This window comes from Heteronotia binoei, chromosome 1, assembly GCF_032191835.1.
Source record: "Heteronotia binoei isolate CCM8104 ecotype False Entrance Well chromosome 1, APGP_CSIRO_Hbin_v1, whole genome shotgun sequence".
NCBI classification, from domain to species: Eukaryota; Metazoa; Chordata; class Lepidosauria; order Squamata; family Gekkonidae; genus Heteronotia; species Heteronotia binoei.
The window spans coordinates 13801970-13820215 of NC_083223.1; the positions used below are offsets into that span (position 1 = coordinate 13801970).

The 18246-nt window shown below is 45.4% G+C and overlaps 1 pseudogene; it reads left to right on the top strand.

The window, feature by feature from the left end:
* Window positions 1–5312: 5312 nt before the first annotated feature.
* Window positions 5313–18246, top strand: part of LOC132566187 (cytochrome P450 2K6-like) — a 33050-nt pseudogene continuing 20116 nt past the window's right edge.

An 18246-nucleotide genomic window follows, 5' to 3' on the forward strand; every position in this document is an offset into this window, starting at 1 on the left:
AAACCTGCTCTACAAAATGTAATGCCATGTGGTTTTTGTACCCATTCTGCCAATTCTGAAATCTTTCTGAACAATTACACTGCCTCAAGTCAGAGAAGGATATATAAAACAAAGACCGCTCTTCGGTGAACGAGTAAACAAACCCAATTGATGTCTTGGTCAAATAATTTTTGTCGTTGAGAAAGAAATGTGGAAAATTAAAGGTACCGACTTTGATCAAGTGGAGTGTTTAAAATTGGAGGTACTGGCTTCGATCGAGAGGACTACAGTTTTATACCCGCTCTTCTCTCTGAATCAGAGACTCCGAGTGGCTTACAACTTCCTATATCTTCTCCCCCCACAACCGACACCCTGTGATGTAGGTGGGGCTGAGAGGGCTCTCACAGCAGCCGCCCTTTCAAGAACAACTCCTGCAATAGCTATGGCTAAGCCAAGGCCATTCCAGCAGCCGTAAGTGGAGGAGTGGGGAATCAAACCCGGTTCTCCCAGAGAAGAGTCCACACACTTAACCACTACACGAAACTGGCTCTCATTCTGATTGAGAGAGCCAGTTTGGTGTAGTGGTTAAGTGTGTGGACTCTTATCTGGGAGAACCATGTTTGATTCCCCACTCCTCCACTTGCAACTGCTGGAATGGCCTTGGGTCAGCCATAGTTCTCATAGGAGTTGTCCTTGAAAGGGCAGCTGCTGTGAGAGCCCTCTTAGCCCCACCCATGTCACAGGGTGTCTGTTGTTGGGGGAGAAGATAAAGGAGATTGTAAACCGCTCTGAGTCTCTGATTCAGAGAGAAGGGCGGGGTATAAATCTGCAATTCTTCTTCTTCCTTTCTTCTTCTTCAAGACAGAAGAACTTCCTCCCAGAAAGCTCCAGACAAGTAAGATATGAACATTTAGAAAGTTCATCCATCTCCTTGGTTTGCAATCACACTCTTGCTTAGCCACCAGCTTCAAGGGCACATCTCTCTCTTCCTTCTTTCTATCGTTAACATAGGCAGATTAATGACCTTTATTAATCTTGTTATGTACTGTCATTATGGTTACAAACACTGTGCATATTAAAGTTCTCAACATTAGTCATAATCAGGGCTCTTTTTCTAGCAGGAGCTCCTTTGCATATTAGGCCACGCCCCCCTGATGTAGCCAATCCTCCAAGAGCTTACAGGGCTCTTAGTACAGGGCCTACTGTAAGTTCCAGGATGATTGGCTACATCAGGGTGTGTGGCCTAATATGCAGAATGACTGAGTTACAACATTTTAGAAGAAGAAGAATTGCAGATTTATACCCTGCCCTTCTTCCTGAATCAGAGACTCAGAGCGGCTTACAATCTCCTATGTCTTCTTCCCCCACAACAGACACCCTGTGAGGACGGTGGGGCTAAGAGGGCTCTCACAGCAGCTACCCTTTCAAGGACAAGTCCTGCGATAGCTATGGCTAACTCAAGGTCATTCCAGCAGGTGCAAGTGGAGGAGTGGGGAATCAAACCCGGTTCTCCCAGATTAGAGTCCACACACTTAACCACTACACCAAACTGGCTCTTTAAGTATTCTGCTCTCTTTTCAACCATTTTGCACAAGCATACCTCAATTTTCTCCTTTTTTCTGCTTAGACTGCATCAATGTGTAGGTTAGCCAGGTCTGTGTTAGAAAATATATGGAGACTTTGAGGGTAGGTCTGGGAGAGGGCTTTTGATAGGGGTGGGGCCTCAGCATGGAACAATGTCACGAAGTCCACCATTTTCTCTAGGGGAGCTGATCTCTGCCAGCTGGAGATCAGTTGTAAAAGCAGGACATCTCCAGACTAAGGGTGTGCAAAAAAATTCGGATTCAGGGTTATTCAGGGCTAAAAAATTCAAGGGGCTGAATATCCTTGAATAGCAGATTTGGTAGCCAAATCTGATTTGGGAGATATTCGGCTATTCCCAAATATTTGGGCACATTATACCCTATGAGTCATTGAAATCAATGGCAAAATAGGGTATAATGAATGGTGGCTGGAGGGGAGGGGAGGGGGTTTGAGGTAGAGATAAATGGACCAATACCTGAAATCAAGATTCACAAAGCTGAGCAACGTGTATTCCTGCAACATCATTTCAGGAACAGACTGGAACAGGAGATGGTTGAATTGCAATCATTACACTCATCACAAAACTCAGGGCAATGGAATCCCCAGGCACCCAAAGGGGTTGCCTCCGTTCTCTCCTTGGCCTCCTATGGTTTTCTAAGACAAACAATTTTTTATTTAAAGTATATGTTTATGTGCAGAAGCACACTTCCTCAGATACATCGCAATTAAGAATGCATGTGCCCAAGTTCACACAGTAAATCAGATTTCCTCAAATATTACATGCAAGTAGGGGTGGGTGAGTAGCCAGAAAGAGCTGGTTAGAGTCAATATGTATAAGTAACAAAGCAATAAACACAGACAAGATTGGAGTAACACTTTTGCTAGGGCATGTAAATGGCAGCATTCAGATAACAAAGGAGTGAAAAAACAGGTGTGAGAACCGAATTGGAGTTCAGTGACCCCTTTAAGGCCAACAAAGTTAAAATTCCGTACAAGCAAGAACTGTGTGACTTAGCTTGTGTAATTAGATGAGAATTCAATATATTGGTTGGGCCCCCTGGAGTTTCATTGCCCTGAGTTTTGTAATGATTGCAATTAAGCAATTGCCCTGAGTTTTGTAATGATTGCAATTAAGCAATCTGAAATGATGTTGCAGTAACACAGGTTGCTCAATTTTCAATTTTGTTGTTCAATTTTGTGAACCTTGATTTCAGATTTGTGTCTATTCATCCTTTGGAATACACAGGCCACTAAGGCACTGGATTCAGCAGATAGGCAGTAGCTGGTAAGCTTGTGCCACTGGGCTGATTACTATTAGGTTGGCCCAGGGCTCTGCTGCTTAGCACCAGTGCATTCAATGCACTGTTTCTGTGCTGTGGTCCTTGCAGAAAGCACCCCCCTCCCCTTGGTTTGCCATTCAGAGAGATTCAATACGTGGCACTTCTGCTGGGCGCAAAGCACTGTTATGCTCCTTGCAAAGAAGCACCCTTGCCACAGTTGACTTTCCACTGCAGAAATTCTCTAGGAAAATCTGACTGTTGCCTGTGTTTGCAAGTTTACTCCTATCATAGGAGACAATGGGGAAGGGGGTCCTATAGAATGGAAACCCCTGGTCCAATCTCTTTGGAACTTGGATGTTCCTTGGGGGAGAGGCTCTTGCAGCTACACTGCAAATTTGGTGCCTCTCCCTCAAACCTCTTCCTCCCCAATTTTCCGACCATGGAGAAATTGATACCTTTCCCCCTGCCATAGGAAAGCATGGGGAATGGGGGCATCCCTGGAATTGGACCCCATGGCCAATCTTTTTGAAACTTGGGGGGGGGGGGCGAGTGTGGGGAAGGATCCTGCAGATCCTTTGCAAATTTGGTGCCTCTCCCTGAAACCTCCTCCCCTTAGCCCCCTTAGATTATACCTTATTTTGCGATTGATTTCAATGGCCCATAGGGAATAATGGAGCCGAATAACCGCCGAATATCAGTGGCTATTTGGGATTGCAGTATTCTGTAGCCGAATCAGATCAGAGAATATGATTTGGCTGCATACAACACGAGTACAGCCAAATCAGCTGTTTTGGGGTGTGAGCCAGAGCCCCCTCTTTAACGTTTATACGAACATTGTGATCACCGGCTTGGTTGCCAGGACGCCTGGATTTTCGGCTTACACGCATCTACCCTGGAGCATAGGCCTCTGCTGCCAGCTTCCTAACAGGTCCATGTAAGTAACATGGATCCCAGTCATCAAGGCAGCCCCTTTCTGGTGGGTTCCAGCCTTACAAACAAAACTCCCAGCCCGCTATCATGCGCAAGTCCCCAGTTTTGCAGTTAAAGAGATCACACCACCACCATGAGGCTGTCCAGCTATGGTTTTCAGCTGTCCTGACAGAAGCCATTACAAGGGCTGACAACTGCAGTGATAATCTTCCTGAACCCTCAGACGCCATGACAAAGAAGCTAGAGCCCCATGGACCTATTGCTCATCCTGGACATTTCCATAATGTAATCAAGCTTATCTTGAGGTGTATCCTGCCAGACATTCCAAGCCTATTGTAAACGGAACATCTCACAAAAGACTGTGCCAGCCTAGATGAGAAGAAGACAAAGGCCAAGCCCGACTGGGAGACCAGCACCATTGTGTAAATCGGGTGTCACCTCAGATAACAATTTGGCTCTATATTGTCACTCTAGATAACTTTGTAAGTGTAGTTAATCGCTTCATCACCTGTCACTTTCCAAACGTCATCATGGAGGCTCCCCTTTTTCTGAGGTCATGTACCACACGTCCCCGCATCATAACCCACCTGACCCAGTGTTATAGGTCATCTGAACGTCTCTCCCTTAGGGCATGAGGTAGTCCTTAAAAGGTCTAGCCCAATGATCCTCAGGTGTGCACCTGACGGTACCCCTACCTTACCGCTTAGATTCACCCCCAAAACCTGATCAGTTTAGAGTCCTCATAGGGAGATTCGCCAGGTGACTCTCCCTTCCGCCTCCCTTCTTTGTTGCTGTTGGAGCTTTCATTGAAAACTAAGAGAGGTCATAGTATCACCTTGTCTGTTTTACCCTCGTGTTACCCCTATCAATTCCCTGCTATTTTCCTAGGTCTGTATATATGTTGAGTGAATTTATTTTCTTGTATGCTTGTCTTATTTTATTTTTAAAAAAGCCATTTATTTTAGTTAACATTTCCTCATTATTTAAGCTAATTTTCTAAGAGACATCTCCTGTATACATAGGTCCTGGATCTCGCCGAGCCTTAATTGCCCACCGTTATAATTCCCCATCCTCTGTTGAGGGCAATTTGGCTTCCATGGGGTTGTATTTGGTTCTGCAAAACCAAATGCACATCCCTACTCCAGACCCCACGTGGAGGCTGGCAACTCGAGCAGTGTGCTACTCTGAAAACAGTAATAATAAAATTGCACTACAGAAAAATGTAGATCTTCCTCCCTTTGTATCCCCGATATATAGGTAGGTTGAAATGGAGCAGGTACCTTACAGTTATTTTCAAAATATTTATCATTAATTCAATGGGAAAATAATTCAGAAAGTCATCTTCACCAGTTGGGAAATTTAAGAACACTACCCTTTGGACCCAGTGGATAATTAACTAGCACAGCCTTCCAGGTATTATTATGCTGAGCTTTCAATCAAGAGACTTTAGACCTGCCTGTCGAGTTTCCATTTGTTGACTTAGAAACCACCCATTCAAAACAGGGCTTTTTTTTATGAAACAGAGAGAATATTGGAGAATATCTCTTAGAAAATACATAGGTAGGATGCTTGGTGAGAGCTTATACTGGAACATGTCTATACGAACAAATCTCTTTGGCTGCTTTCAGGGGACAGAAACATCCCTTGATTAAAATCCATTGCTAATTTCTCTGTAACCTCAACAAGCAATCCAAGGAAATGGAATGGATGGATCCTCTTTCTGTGTTGTTCCTATTTGCCCTTACGCTTGCATTCCATTGGAAATGGAGCCATTTCTGGAAGAGCAGTAGCCAAAAGCTTCCACCAGGACCACGCCCATTACCACTCATTGGAAACCTCCACCTATTGGATCTGAAGAGGCCTTACAGAACCATGTTAAAGGTAGCCTTTTTTGTTCATTTTGTTCTAGATCCATATTTTGTGCAGGTCCTATAGGGTGCCCCTAGGTGTTTCTCCATCACAAATGCAAAGAATTAATGTGAAGACAAATACATGCCATATATTAGTGAAGACCTAATGTGAAGACCAATACATATATTAATACATCTGAAGTAATGCTGTAACTGAAGTCTGTTTAACTATACCATTGCAGTGCCTAGAACAAATTCATAGACCTCTACCAAGTTAAAGGTAAAAGGTAGTCCCCAGTGTGAGCATCAAGTCATTACCAACCCATGGGTGATGTCATATCATGACGTTTTCTTGGCAGACTTTTAATGGGTTTGGTTTGCCATTATGTTCCCCAGTCATACCTTACCAAGTTAAACCAAACCAAACACTCCTCAAACCCCATTTCCACAGAATTTAGAAGATAACAATCTAATCTATTCTCGGAGAATCCATAATCTTGTTGAAAAGGACTTCATATTTTATTTCCGTTCTAAGAGAACTTATTGAATGCTTTCACCTGGGTGAATGGGTTGGTAGGAAGACAGCAAGGGTGGTGGGGGGAGCACTTGCCCAGAGCCTCTTTCTTGAGCCTATTGTATTTTTTCCCCATGATGGGCCTTATTCCTAGTAAATAAAGAAAACGAAATGAACTCTTCTGCACTTGGAGAACTAGATGTCAGGAAAAAGCAATCCAACTTAGTTTCCCCCTGGTGCACTAATTCCCCGGGCACGCTCTGCACAAAGATCTCTGCTCAAATTGTTGGTGTGATGATCTGCCCCTCAAAGGTGGGGGAAGGACACACTGAAAGAGTTTGAGAGAAACTGACTTGAACCTGCAGTTGTGATAAAACATGTACAACACTCAATAAATGTTTTTAATTTTAGAACTTCTCCCCTGGAGTCCGTAATACGATCAGGAACACAGTGGTTTCATTTTTGAAAGCTAGAAAGTATCAGTATATATAAAAATCTGTTACCGTTCTCTGTTGAATTTCTAGCTGTGCAAGCATTTAAAAACCCCTAATACTGTTTGTATGTATTAAATGGAGGAAACGTGTGGTGCCCTAGTGCTTAAAATATCACTCTAGGACTGAGTAGGTCCTAGGATTAGCAACTGCTGGAAGAAAAATGCTATGTCCACTTAAGCAGAAGCTGAATATGATCTTTGCCTCCATGCAATTAAAAGCTTCAGCGACACATTTCCACACATAAACTTCACTCCAAACTCTAATAAGAACATAAGAGAAACCATGGTGGATCAGATCAATGGCCCATCCAGTCCAACACCCTGTGTTACATAGTGGCCAAAAAACCCCAGGTGCCATCAGGAGGTCCATCAGTGGGGCCAGGACACTAGAAGCCATCCCACTGTGCCCCCACCAAGCATCAAGAATACAGAGCATCATTACCCCAGACAGAGAATTCCAACAATATGCTGTGGCTAGTAGCCACTGATGGACCTCTGCTCCATATGTTGATCCAATCCCCTCTTGAAGCCATCTGTGCTTGCAGCCACCACCACCTCCTGTGGCAGTGAATTCCATGTTTTAATCACCCTTTGGGTGAAGAAGTACTTCCTTTTATCCATTCTAACGCAGCTGCTCAGTAATTTCATTGAATGTCCATGAGTTCTCGTATTGTGAGGAAGGGAGAAAAGTACTTCTTTCTTTACCTTCTCTATCCCATGCATAATCTTGTAAACCTCCAGGAATTTCTCAAACCAGAGTTGACAATCCTAGCCTCTAATAAAGAGACATTTCTGGCATTTTTGGTGCGTTTGTGTAAGCAAATATATGTTCGGTCAACAAATGTTTACCAAATGTATCTAGCATTTTTGTTGACACCATCTGGCAACCCTAGCTGGACCATCGGAACTATGTTCCTCCTTTACTTTTCATTCCATTTCAGATCTCCAAAGAGTATGGCCCTGTCTTTACCATCCAACTGGGACTCCAGAAAATGGTCGTTCTGGCAGGCTACAAGACTGTGAAGGAGGCTTTGGTGAACCACGCAGATGCCTTTGCAGACAGGCCCATAATCCCAGTGTTTGGACCTTGATCATGGCCACGGTGAGGTCCTTCTTTCCGAAGAGCAGTTAGTCTTGTTTACAAAGGTGGAACTTACAACCATCGAGAGTATCTGCCAAATATGACCCATGAGATATGCAAACAGGAGTTTCCTCATCTATAAAACTAGGCTGGCTTAAACTGTTTTGATACAAGCACTTATGTCCCTTTCCAACCCCAAGGGCAAAGAATAGCCCTAAGAAACTGAGTTCCTGGAAACTTCACTAGGGAAAAGGTTCAAAAACAGTGGCACAAACAACAGCACAGTGGATTCATACCTTCATCTTATGAGGACTTCCAGAGCCAGTATGGTGCAGTGGTAAAAATGGTGGACTCTAACCTGGAAGAAGAGGGCTCCTTGGTGCAGAGTGGTAAAGCTGCAGTACTACAGTCGGAGCCCTCTGCTCACAACCTGAGTTCAATCCTGGCGGAAGCTGGTTCAGATAGCCGGCTCGAGGTTGACTCAGCTTTCCATCCTTCTGAGATTGGTAAAATGAGTACCCAGCTTGCTGGGGGGAAAGTGTAGATGACTGGGGAAGGCAATGGCAAACCACCCCGTAAAAAGTCTGCTGTGAAAACGTTGTGAAGGCAACATCACCCCAGAGTCGAAAATGACTGGTGCTTGCACAGGGGACTACCTTTACCTTTTTAATCTGGACGAACTGGAAGATTTCCCACTCCTCCTCCACATGCAGCTGCTGAGTGACCCTGGGTGACCCTCTCAGAGCTGTTCCCTCAAGAGGAGTTCTCTTAGAGCTCTCTCAGCCCCACCTATCTCACAGGTGTCTGTTGTGGGGAAAGGAAGCGACAGAAATTGTAAGGCTCCTTTGGGTAGTGAAGAGTGGGGTATAAATCCAATTCCCTCTTCCTCCTCCTCTTCCACTTTTCCCATCTGATGAAGCATCCAGAATTCTTAAAATCTTCATCAGTGCCCTTAGAGTATAAGTCCAGCTGCACAGGCTGGCCCAATCTTGTTGGGCCTTGGAAGCTAAGCAGGGTCGGTCCTGGTTAGAACTTGAATGGGCACCAAGGGCAGTCCAGACTTGCTATGCAGAGACAGGTGATGGCAAAACGCCTCGGTTTGTCTCTTGCCTTCAAAACCCCATAAGGCCGCTGTGAGATGGCTGTGACTGAATGACACTTCACACAAGAACGCTATAGAGTTATACCCCGCCCTTCTCTCTGAATATAATATAGCGGGTTCCATGCAATGATGAGGCGAGGTGGTAGTGAACATAGCTCTTTATTCAATACAGCATCATATAGGGCTGCACTCAAAGACTGCCTACTAGGCCAACGGGGCCATCTGTATATACCGTATATTCCAGGTTCCTGCGCTAGCATCCTATTGGACCAGTAGGGGGCCTGTGATTGGAGCAGGGCAGCAGGGATTTGGATCCTACTGCCCATTGTTCCCGAGTCCCCAAGCTTGGACTTATAGGCTCCAGTGAGCCAGGCAAGAACTCCATATAATAGACACATTACCGATCACATATAAGAACATAAGAGAAGCCATGTTAGATCAGGCCAATGGCCCATCCAGTCCAACACTCTGTGTCACACAGTGGCCCCAAAAAAAATTATATTGGAGAAGAAGAAGAAGATATTGGATTTATATCCCGCCCTCCACTCCAAAGAGTCTCAGAGCGGCTCACAATCTCCTTTATGTCCCTCCCCCACAACAGACACCCTGTGAGGTGGGTGGGGCTGAGAGGGCTCTCACAGCAGCTGCCCTTTCAAGGACAACCTCTGCCAGAGCTATGGCTGACCCAAGGCCATTCTAGCAGGTGCAAGTGGAGGAGTGGGGAATCAAACCCGCTTATCCCAGATAAGAGTCCGCACACTTAACCACTACACCAAACTGGCTCTCCAGTTATATATATATACACACACACACACTGTGGCTACACCAAACTGGCTCTCCAGTTATACACACACACACACACACACTGTGGCTAATAGCCACTGATGGACCTCTGCTCCATATTTATATATAACATTGAATCAGAGACTCAGAGCGGCTTACAATCTCCTATATCTTCTCCCCCCACAACAGACTCCCTATGAGGTGGGTGGGGCTGAGAGGGCTCTCCCAGAAGATGCCCTTTCAAGGACAACTCTTGCAAGAGCTATGGCTGATTCATGGCCCTTCCAGCAGGTGCAAGTGGAGGAGTGGAGAATCAAACCCGGTTCTCCCAGATAAGAATCCGCACACTTAACCACTACACCACACTGGCTTATAAAGAAGATTCTGGATTTATATCCCGCTCTGTACTCTGAATCTCAGAGGGGTCACAATCTCCTCTACCTCCCCCCCCCCACACACACACAAACACAACAAACACACCGTGAGGTAGGTGGGGCCGAGAGTTTAGAAAGAGTTACTATACCTTTAAGATCTATAAAAATATTACTTGCTGTAGATTTTCCAGGTTGTACGGCTGTGGTCTTGGCATTGTAGAACCTGATGTTTTGCCAGCAGCTGTGATTGCTATAAAAACACTTTGTTCTCTAAAGGAAAATGCAGTCTGCACATGCTCCAAGGCGCTCTTGGTGCAGCAGAATCTGTGGAAACACAAGCTGGGCACGTGGATTCATGCTATGTGATCGGGTCTATATATGGTCTGCATTTAGGCAAGATAACTACATACCCATGGTACCATCCGAGACACTTGGCTTTTTTTAGGCAGATACTCAAGGCAGATTTCATTGCTATTTTTATACCTTATTTAGCTTTGTTTCTTTTAATTTGCTCTCCTAAGTGACTAACTACTGTCTAATGCTGCTGGGGAAAACTGTCAAGCTCCTGAATATATCTTTCCCTTAGAAGCTGATCTTTGGTATTTACTACATAATCGCCATCGCCATCTGGCATGGGAATGTTTGGATTCTCACGAAATACTGTTTTGTCTCATGAGTGTGAGAAGGAATGCTCTAGTCAGCGGCTTCAAAGCCGTTATCTCTTTGATATGTGTTTCTTTCTCCTTTGTTGTTTATTATGGTAACATTTGACCCTTAAGGTGGAAGTTCCCACCAAAGTAGTAACGGTTGTGAACCCCATTATATATCTTGTTTAAAATGCAGCCAAGGTGGACTGCGGGAGCCAGTAAACATTTTATTTATTTCTTAAATAACTGGAGAGCCAGTTTGGTGCAGTGCTTAAGTGTGCGGACTCTTATGCGGGAGAACCGGGTTTGATTCCCCACTCCTCCACTTGCACCTGCTGGAATGGCCTTGGGTCAGCCATAGCTCTGGCAGAGGTTGTCCTTGAAAGGGCAGCTGCTGGGAGAGCCCTCTCCAGCCCCACCTGTTGTGGGAGGAGAAGATGTAGGAGATTGTAAGCCACTCTGAGACTCTTTGGAGTGGAGGGCGGGATATAAATCCAATATCTTCATCTACCTCACAGGGTGTCTGTTGTGGGGGAGGAAGGGAAAGGAGATTGTAAGCCACTCTGAGACTCTTTGGAGTGGAGGGCGGGATATAAATCCAATACCTTCTTCTTCTTATATTTTGGTCCTGCTTTTGCTTGTTGCTGAAAATGCTTTGCAGTGAAATTGGGAACTTATCTTTCTCCTGCCCAGGCCTGGAGCTAGGGCTTCTGCCGCCCAAGGCAGAACTCTACGCCGACGCCGCCCCCCAGTGTATAATCATGTCCCAGAAGTGACGTCATAGGGACGACGTGTGGTTGCACCCCCTGCCCAGCAGCCCTGTCCTGCTTTGTAAAAAAGCTGAACAGGGGCTGCGGGGGCATTGTTTTTCGCTGATTACTCTGAACAAAGAAACAATGGCTCCCCCCCCCCACTCCGCAGCCCCTGCTGAGCTCTCTACAAAGCAGGACAGGGCTGCTGGGCACCTTCCCCTGCCCAGCATGCTCCGAGCTCCTCCGACCCCTCAGAGCTGAGAAATGCTCAGGGACGGCGCGAGTAGGAATGGGGTGGGAGCTGATGCCCTCTCTTGTTTAATGTGGGAGCTGGTGCTCCAGGACGTCACCTAGTTCGCCAACTCCCACACACCTGCTCGGCTCCTGTCCCCCATTGCCAATATTAGTCTCCATTGGTAAATGAAAATTGTCACCTAGTTTGCCAACTCCCCCCCACTCCGCAGCCCCTGCTGAGCTCTCTACAAAGCAGGACAGGGCTGCTGGGCGCCTTCCTCTGCCCAGCATGCTCCGAGCTCCTCCGACCCCTCAGAGCTGAGAAATGCTCAGGGACGGCGCGAGTAGGAATGGGGTGGGAGCTGATGCCCTCTCTTGTTCAATGTGGGAGCTGGTGCTCCAGGACGTCGCCTAGTTCGCCAACTCCCACACACCTGCTCGGCTCCTGTCCCCCATTGCCAATATTAGTCTCCATTGGTAAATGAAAATTGTAACTTCTCCAATCTGGCTGATGGGTCTTCTGTGGTCCAAAAGCCCAAACATGGAGGATCCAACTGCTGTTCTGCATATCAATATGCTTTTTTTTTTTTTTTAAAGATACATTTTTATTTTTAAATAAGATAGGGGTACAGAAAAAAAAGATGAAAATGCAGGGAAATGAGAATTTGATTTTAAGAGATTTAACATACGCATAACCAGGACAATCAGTAACGCAATAGACATAAAGTATTTGAAATGCACATTTTCATGCATATCTGTAATATTCTCAAATATTTTCCCCCTCAATCCTAATTAAGGTTAATACTATATCAGCAAGTGTTGGATAATCTTTACATGCTGTATATGAGTTATCAAATATTGGATATTTAAAGTAGTTTTATCTTGTTTTGGATTATTGATATGTTTTAATCATGTAGCTATCATACTTAGAATCATAGTCATAATCAAACTATAATAAAAGCAGGCCATATATTTTAAGAATATTTCAGAAACATATAGCAATAGAATAGATCTGTATATGAATCAAAGGCTGATCTTACATAGAACATTATTTCAAAAAGTACTTATCTCTCGGCTTGGCTTCGCGAACGAAGATTTAAGAAGGGTGCAGTAGTCCACGTCTGCTGCAGACTCGCTGGTGGCTGACAAGACCAATGCGGGACAGGCAGATCCGGCCACAGTGGCTGCAGGGAAAAGTCTGATTTGGGGTTGGTGCTGTAGCAGTGCGATTCTTCCTCAATCTCCTTTTGTCCTCAAGACCAGCTATGCGTGCGTTCTCAAAGGAAGAGACAGCCTGGTGGATGGTGTGCCTCCATGCTTTGCGATCTGAGGCTAGGTCAGACCACTGGTGATGGTTGATGCGACAGGTGCCAAGGGATTTCTTCAAGGAGTCCTTGTACCTCTTCTTTGGTGCCCCTCTATTTCGATGGCCGGTGGAAAGTTCGCCATACAGAGCAATCTTGGGAAGGCGGTGGTTTTCCATCCTAGAAATATGCCCTGCCCAGCGCAGCTGTGTCTTCAACAGCAGTGCTTCGATGCTTGTAACCTCCGCCCTCTTGAGGACTTCAGTGTTGGTCACAAAGTCACTCCAGTGGATGTTGAGGATGGTGCAAAGGCAGCACTGATGAAAGCGCTCAAGGAGTCGCAGGTGATGACGGTATAAAACCCACGATTCGGAGCCGTAGATGAGGGTTGTCATCACAACCGCTTTGTAAACATTGATCTTTGTGCCTTTTTTCAGGTGCTTGTTATAAGCCTGGAAGCCTGGAAGCCTGGAAAGGAGTACTTGGCAAACACGGCATTGGCAACTGCAATGACAACGGGCGCCTCCTGCTAGAATTCTGCATGGAGCACCAGCTCACCATCACCAACACTATCTTCCAGCAGAAGAACAGTCTGAAGACAACCTGGATGCACCCACGGTCCAAGCATTGGCACCTTATCGACTACATTCTGGTGCGCCAGAGAGACCTTCGAGATGTCTTACACACCCGAGTAATGCCCAGCGCAGAATGTCATACGGATCATCGTCTTGTACGCTGCAATCTCCGTCTTCACTTTAAACCCACACCCAGGAGAGGAGGTATCCCTCGGAGGAAGTTTCAGGTTGGCAGCCTCCAGTCAGCCGAAGTTAAAGCTGCCTTCCAGGCAAAACTCCAGTCAAGAATTGAGGACCTCAGTTGCCCCACAGACCCTTCTCCAGAAGCACTCTGGGAACACCTAAAAACTACCGTCCTGCAGATCTCTGAAGAAGTCCTCGGGTTCTCCACAAGGAAGAACAAGGACTGGTTTGATGAGAACAATCAAGAGATCCAAGAATTACTGGCAAAAAAGAGATCTGCCTACCAAGCACATCTTGCTCAGCCCTCCTGCCCTGGGAAAAAAGCAACATTTCGCGCTGCATGTAGCAACCTCCAGCGCAAGCTTCGAGACATTCAGAACGAGTGGTGGACCAAGCTTGCAGAGAGAACCCAGCTGTGTGCAGACACTGGTGATTTAAGAGGGTTCTACGAAGCCCTGAAGGCAGTATATGGTCCATCATATCAGGCTCAGAGTCCCTTGCATAGTGCAGACGGCCAAGTGCTCCTCACAGACAAGGCATCCATACTGAACCGGTGGTCGGAGTATTTTCAGGTTCTCTTCAGTGCCAACCGCGTAGTTCAAGATTCAGCAATCCACCTCACCCCACTTCAACCGGTGAAAACAGAGTTGGATGAGATCCCCACCCTAGAAGAGACTGTTAAAGCCATCAAGCAACTGAAAAGTGGCAAGGCAGCAGGAGTTGATGGAATTCCACCAGAGATCTGGAAGCATGGGGGCACAGTACTACATAGCTCACTTCACAAAGTACTTGTCACCTGCTGGGAACAAGGCAAATTACCACAGGACTTTCGCGATGCAATCATCATCACCCTATACAAGAACAAAGGGGAAAAGTCAGACTGCTCCAACTACCGGGGGATAACCCTGCTCTCCATCGCAGGCAAAATCCTTGCCAGAATACTCCTGAACAGACTGGTGCCCACCATTGCAGAAGAACTCCTCCCAGAGAGCCAGTGCGGCTTCAGAGCTAACAGGAGCACCACCGACATGGTATTTGTTCTCAGGCAGCTCCAAGAGAAATGCAGGGAACAGAACAAGGCTCTGTATGTGACTTTTGTCGACCTTACCAAAGCTTTTGATACCGTTAGCAGGAAAGGCCTGTGGCAAATCTTGGAACGTTTAGGATGTCCCCCAAGGTTCCTCAGCATGATCATCCAGCTACACGAAGACCAGCGAGGCCAAGTCAGACACTGCAACGACCTCTCGGAGCCCTTCCCAATAGGCACAGGTGTAAAGCAAGGCTGCGTTCTCGCGCCAACTCTCTTTACGATCTTCTTTAGCATGATGCTTCAAAGAGCTGCAGTAGATCTAGATGAGGACGATGGTGTCTACATCCGCTATCGCACCGATGGCAGCCTGTTCAACCTGAGGCGACTAAAGGCACACTCCAAGACAATGGAAAAACTCATCCGAGAGCTACTGTTTGCTGATGATGCTGCACTTGTCTCCCACTCGGTATCAGCTCTGCAGCATATGACGTCCTGCTTTGCAGAGGCTGCCAAGCTATTCGGCCTAGAAGTTAGTCTGAAGAAGACAGAAGTTCTCCACCAGCCTGCACCCCAGGAAGATTATCACCCTCCCTGCATCACTGTGGGTGAATCAGTTCTGAAGACAGTCCAGCAGTTCAGCTACCTGGGGTGCATCATCTCCTCAGATGCCAAGATCGACAAGGAGATTGACAACAGGCTGGCAAAGGCAAACCGTGCATTTGGCCGACTGCACAAAAGAGTGTGGAGCAACAAGCATCTGAAAAAAGGCACAAAGATCAATGTTTACAAAGCGGTTGTGATGACAACCCTCATCTATGGCTCCGAATCGTGGGTTTTATACCGTCATCACCTGCGACTCCTCGAGCGCTTTCATCAGCGCTGCCTTCGCACCATCCTCAACATCCACTGGAGTGACTTTGTGACCAACACTGAAGTCCTCAAGCGGGCAGAGGTTACCAGCATCGAGGCACTGCTGTTGAAGACGCAGCTGCGTTGGGCAGGGCATATTTCTAGGATGGAAAACCACCGCCTTCCCAAGATTGCCCTGTATGGCGAACTCTCCACCGGCCATCGAAATAGAGGGGCACCAAAGAAGAGGTACAAGGACTCCTTGAAGAAATCCCTTAGCACCTGTCACATCAACCATCACCAGTGGTCTGACCTAGCCTCAGATCGCAAAGCATGGAGACACACCATCCACCAGGCTGTCTCTTCCTTTGAGAACACACGCATAGCTGGTCTTGAGGACAAAAGGAGATTGAGGAAGAATCGCACTGCTACAGGACCAACCCTAAATCAGACTTTTCCCTGCAGCCGCTGTGGCCGGACCTGCCTGTCCCACATTGGTCTTGTCAGCCACCAGCGAGCCTGCAGCAAACGTGGACTATTGCACCCTTCTTAAATCTTCGTTCGCGAAGCCAAGCCGAGAGAGAGAGAGAGGAGAGAGAGATGTTATAATACTGGCTATACTAAATGTACTGATAATCTTAATGATATTAATGAATCCAAAAAATAGCATCTCAATAATTTCAATACAGATCCAAACAAGTAGAAATCCATATAACTAATTTTCCACCTTTACCTATAATAAGTAGTACTATAATAATAGTACTTTTCCTGTCTTTTTCAAAATTCTTTGATCAGTCTTCAGTTTATATAATTTATTAATTTAGCCATTATGACATACTCTGCTATTTTGTCTTTCCCGTTTTCATTGTTTGGATGTTCTTCCACTTTCCATTAAGTTCCCCATGCTATTCTAGCTGCAGCCAACATGTATCTGAACAGTTCATGAAATGTTCTTTCAGTGGTGTCTGGCAAGATTCCCAACAACATAGACCAATTCCCCACTAGGTTTGTTCTGGCGTCAGAGCTTTTACCCCCACAACATCTGATTTTGCACAAGCTGCCTTGGGGGTGTGACTCACTCCATCTCTTTCCAGTGGCAAGCAGAAACTGGTTTTCAGAGGATCTTGTTTGACGTGGGAAAGAGGTGGCGTGAGTCACAGCCCCATGGCTGCTTGTGCGAAATCAGACGGAAGCATCGAACGGACGGCGGGGGGGGGGGAGACTTTCGACGTCAGAACAAGCCTAGTGGGGGGTGGACTTGTGGAGTGATAAAAAAATATTGGATTATAATACATGACACGTTACAACAGATATTGAAAATCCATGTCCATTTTAAACCAGAACTGGTTTTACTGAATATACTACCAGTAGACTTTTCGAGGCAGAATAAACATTTGATGATACAAATTATTACTGCAGCAAGACTTTTGATGGCACAAGGCTGGAAGCACCATGAAACTTCAAAGAAGCAGGAGATCAATAAAATATTAGAGATAGCTGAAACAGATGTCCTTGTGCTTCGTCTTAAGGGTAAATTATCAAGAGATGAAGACAATCCTTGGAAACTTTTTAATGATTTGCTTAATGCATAAATACAACTTTGTATATGGTCTGTGACACTTTCCTGTATGTTTCTCAGTTTTGATATTATTAAATTATACAAGCAAATTATTAGTTATAATCAATGTTCCCTCTAAGCTGCAGAGTCTTGTGAGCAAAAATTCTACTTTGTGAGCTACTGGCACTGAAGTTGTGAGCTATTGGCATCAAAGTTGTGAGCTACTGCATAAATTAGCATGTTCCGGGGCCATTTTCCCTAAGCTAAGACAAAAATGTGTAAGCTGGAGGCTAAAAACCTGTGAGCTAGCTCACGCTAACTCAGCTTAGAAGGAACACTGGTTATAATCTATAGGCTATAAACGTCTAAAGACTAAGAATACTATTTGTAATCTAGTGATGCAGAGCATTTGTTGTCAAAACTACATCAGGGGGTGTGACCTAATATGCTTTCATTCATTCATTCATTTCCCTTTCCCCTTTTCCACTCTGTATTTCTTTATCCTGTCCCCCTAAAATTTCAATAAAATATATAAAACCGAAGAACAAGCCTAGTGGGGAATCGGTCATAGTCTTTGGTTTCACAGCCACGTTCATTTTTAAAATTATCTGAATCTCATCATGTATGTCTTTCCAGAACTTTCTTACCATTTTGCATGTCCACCACATATGGTAGAAGGTGCCTACTGCCTCTTTGCATTTCCAGCACATCCCTATTCAGTTCTTGTCCACATTTTCAATATCTTTTATAACATTGACAAAGCATATACCAATTTTCTCTTAATGCTTGACTCACAGTAAATTGTATATCTTTCGTCCATAACTTTTCCCATTGTTGGAATGATATCTCTTGTCTAAAATTCTGGGTCCATTATAACGTACACATTTTAAGTTGTTCAGTTTCTATATCGTATTGGAGTAGAAGTTTATAGATTTGTCTTAGTAGATTGTCTAGGACAAATGTCCCTGATTTTTGTTTCTCTCCAGGTATTATTTTTTCTAATGGTGAGAACTGGAAAGTGATGAGGCGGTTTACGATAAGCACATTAAAGGACTACGGAATGGGCAAGAAGACCATAGAAGACAAAATTGTTGAGGAGTGCCGTTTCCTAATACAGAAGTTTGACTCTTTTGAAGGTGAGTCT